Source organism: Otolemur garnettii, unplaced genomic scaffold (assembly GCF_000181295.1).
Source record: "Otolemur garnettii isolate 467f Iridium unplaced genomic scaffold, OtoGar3 scaffold00085, whole genome shotgun sequence".
NCBI lineage: Eukaryota > Metazoa > Chordata > Mammalia > Primates > Galagidae > Otolemur > Otolemur garnettii.
The window spans coordinates 1,629,457-1,633,773 of NW_003852480.1; the positions used below are offsets into that span (position 1 = coordinate 1,629,457).

A 4,317-nucleotide genomic window follows, 5' to 3' on the forward strand; every position below is an offset into this window, starting at 1 on the left:
TGATAGTATTTTTAAAAAATTAAAAAAATGTTTAAGTCAATATAAAGCAATGAAAATACAATTGTCATTTATTCATTTAAGGATGAAAGCTGTAGAATTTCAATATGTGCCTGATAATATAAAATATTTTTGTCATCAAATGCTAAAAGTGGGGACAATATATCAAACCAATTCTGTCTTTGGCTTGGTCCATGCAATTTTTATTACTAAAGATCACTTGATTAGGTGACAAAATCAGATAATGCAAAAGGAAATAGCGTCCATTTCTCCTTAAACTTCCTATTTCAACTCAGCAAATATGAAAGTAAAGATGGTGGGAGGGGAAAAAATGGCAGAATAACGAGAACATGAACCAAGTAGTGGAAGGGAGTGACTATAATCTATAAGCTTTGGTACATAACACTTTAGGGCCTGTGATAAAGGAGGAACCCAATGACCATCAAAGGCTCCATATGAGTCCAAAGGCTCCATAACTAACTTTCCTACTTGGAGACCTCATCCTATTCTATGACTTCAATTCTTCTTTCTTCACTGATAGTTGTCATGTCTCTAAACTCACTCATGTTTGTGCATTCAAACTCTAGCCACTGTTTTTATTTTCTTGTTCAGTCTTTTATACAGATATCCTCTGCCGTTTGAAACTCAACATTAACCACAGCTTCTTTTTTCCTCCAAAGAACTGAGACAGCCTTAGTGAGTCATACTCAGCATTTTTAAAATCTCTCTCGTCTGTCCTGTCATTTTTATTTTTACTGCCACTAGTGTTGTACCCTACTTTTTGAAGCATGAATTACTGAAATATTCCATTTGATAATCTCTCAACTCTGAATTTTCTCTGCCTTTATTCGGCATTCTACTGCCTGACTAAATTAACTCAAAAATGGTCCCCTGCCTTGCAGCCTTTGGGAAGAACTAATTTCTAGCCATATTATTTCATTACTTTGCTTCACTTAAGTTTTAGCTAATATTTATTTAGCACTGTCACTAAGCTAAGTATTCGACAGGGATTATCTCATTTACTACTCAGAATGTGGCATATATTATATTGTTCCTATTTTAATAATAAGGAAATTGAGGCTTACAGAGTTTAAATAACTTGCCCCTGGTCAGTCATAACTATGGAGTAGGAATTTCAACCCACATTACCCTGACTTCAAAGCTAATGCTCTTCATGATGTGTTACTTGCATGTCACTTCCTTAGCTTTACTTCCTACTAATGTCAACACATTTTTCTCCCATTTAGAAGCCATCTTTCTCTTTTCTCTGTCTCTCTCTCTTCCTCTTTCTCTCTCCCCATCCTCCTTTTGGCCTTGCCTTCACCATTCCCCCTCTTTTCTCTGCCTTTTCCCTTCTTTGTCTACACACATACACACACACACTTATACACATCCCACCTGTGCCATCTTCCTTACATTAAACACCTTCCTTATCTTGTCTATCCTGTAGCTAAATATTTCATGACATAGTTATTTTCAAGTTTTCATTCTTAAAGGAAGGTATTAGTATGCATTATTAGCTTTTCAAATCTTACAGAACCTATATCTGATCTTAGAAATAATAAATTCTGGTATATGTATACCATAGAATATTATTCAGCCATAAAAAATGGTGGACATGCTCATTGAATGTGGTGGCAGCTCCTGGGTCTTCTGTGTATCCTATGTAATCCGTGCTGGCTCTACAAGTAAGCAACCGTGTCTAAGGGACCTATGGTTGGTATTGATCTTGGCATCACCTACTCTTTTGTGGGTGTCTTCCAGCATGGAAAAGTAGAGGTAATTGCTAATGATCAGGGAAACTTAACCACTCTAAGTTGTGTTGCCTTTACTGACACCCCATGATTGACTGATGATGCTGCAAAAAATCAAATTGCAATGAACCCCACTAACAGTTTTTGATGCCAAGCATCTGATTGGACACAGATTTGATGATGTTGTTGTCTAGTCTGATATGAAACATTGGCCTTTTGTGGTGGAGAATGATGCAGGCAGGCCCAAGGTCCAAGAAGAATACAAAGGAGAGACAGTTTCTATCCAGAGGAGGTGTCATCCATGGTTCTGACAAAGCCCATCTTGGAGAGACTGTTACCAATGCTGTGGTCACAGTACCATCTTACTTCAGTGATTCTCAGTGTCAGGCTACCAAAGATGCTGGAACTATTGCTGGTCTCAATGTTCTTAGGATTATAAATGAGCCAACTGCTGCTGCTATTGCTTATGGCTTAGACAAAAAGGTTGGAGCTGAAAGAAATGTGCTAATCTTTGACCTTGGAGGTGGCACATTTGATGTATCAATCCTCACTATTGAGGATGGAATCTTTGAGGCCAAATCTACAGCTGGAGATACTGACTTGGGAGGTGAAGACTTTGACAACCTAATGGTCAACCATTTTATTGGTTTAAGCGCAAACATAAGAAGGACATCAGTGAGAATAAAAGAGCTGTCTGTCCTCTGTACTGCTTGCAAACATGCTAAGCATATTCTATCTTCCAGCACACAGGCCAGTATTGAGATTGATTCCCTTTATGAAGGAATTGACTTCTATATCTCCATTACCCATGCCCGATTTGAAGAATTGAATGCTGATCTGTTCTGTTGCACCCTGGACCCTGTAGAGAAAGCTCTTCGAGATGCCAAACTAGACAAGTCACAGATTCATGACATTGTCCTGTTTGGTGGTTCTACCTCTATCCCCAAGATTTAAAAGCTTCTCCAAGACTTCTTCAATGGAAAAGAACTGAATAAGAGCATCAACCCCGATGAGGCTGTTGCTTATGGTGCAGCTGTCCAGGTGGCCCAACTATCTGGTGACAGATCCAAGAATGTTCAAGATTTGCTACTATTGGATGTCACTCCTCTTTCTCTGGGTATTGAGGCTTCTGGTGGAGTTATGCTCATTAAGCCCAACACTACTATTTCTACCAAGCAAACACAGACCTTTGCTACCTACTCTGACAACCAGACCAGCTGGGTGTGATCCAGGTTTATGAAGGTGAGCATGCCATGACCAAGGATAACAACTTGCTTGGCAAGTGTGAACTTACAGACAGACCTCCTGCTCCCCATGATGTTCCTCAGATTGAAGTCACTTTGTATGAAGTCATTGATGCCAATGGCATTCTCAATGTTTCTGCTGTGGATAAGAGCATAGGAAAAGAAAATAAGATTACCATCACTAACGACAAGGGACGTTTGAGCAAGGAAGACATTGAACGTATGGTCCAGGAAGCCGAGAAGTACAAGGCTGAAAACGAGAAGCAGAGGGACAAGGTTTCATCAAAGAACTCACTTGAGTCCTATGCATTCAACATGAAACAACTGTTGAAAATGAGAAACTTCAAGGCAAGATCAACGATGAGGACAAACAGAAGAGTCTTGACAAGTGTAATGAAATTATCAACTGGCTTGATAAGAATCAGACTGCGGAGAAGGAAGAATATGAATATCAGCAGAAGGAGCTGGAGAAAGTCTGCAACCCCATCATTACCAAGTTGTAACAGAGTGCAGGAAGAATGCCAGGAGGATTCCCTGGTGGTGGTGCTCCTCCTTCTGGTGGTACTTCCTCTGGCCCCACCATTGAAGAGGTTGATTAAGCCAACCCAAGTGTAGATGTAGCATTGTTCCACATGGTAAAATGTCAAAGGATCCAATTTTGTAGCAAATTATGTGGCAGATTTAAAGTTGGGCTGCTATAGTGAATTACTGGGCATTTTCCATACTTGAATATGGAACATGTGCACAGGGGAAGGAAATAACTTTGCACTTTAAAAGCACTGCATTGTAAGGGAAAAATGCAATGTCTTAAATAAAGCTGTATTTAAAATTGGCACCATAAAAAATGATGGAGATTATGTATCTTTTGTAACGACTTAAATGGAATTGGATACCATTCTCCTAAGAAAGAAAAAACAAACACCACATACTTAGTGCTAAGTTGGCTGTAGTAGATGTACCTACATTCTCACATGAGAGGAAAACTCAATTGAAACTCAAGTAGGGGAGGGAAGGAGGATGGGGAGATTCTCAACCAAGGCATATATTGTATAGGTATAGCACACACTTCCTGAGTGAAGCACACATCTACAACTCAGACTTTAACCTTACAAAAGCAGACTGTGAAACCTAGTTTTATGTATCTGAATTTTTTTTAAGAAAAGAAATTGTTATACAGTTTGCTTGGAGTCATTTATTATTTATTCTTCTGTTCTTATCTTAGAGCTCCTTCAAGGGAAGGAATTTGTAGTTCTCTGCAATATGCCATATAAATGTACACTGTCATTATTACACTTCTGTATACTTTTCTGACTAGCATGTGT

The 4,317-nt window shown here is 39.0% G+C and overlaps 1 pseudogene; it reads left to right on the forward strand.

The window, feature by feature from the left end:
* Nucleotides 1-1,936: 1,936 nt before the first annotated feature.
* LOC100945916 lies at nt 1,937-3,618 on the forward strand (annotated as a pseudogene).
* The last annotated feature ends 699 nt before the right edge of the window (nt 3,619-4,317 follow it).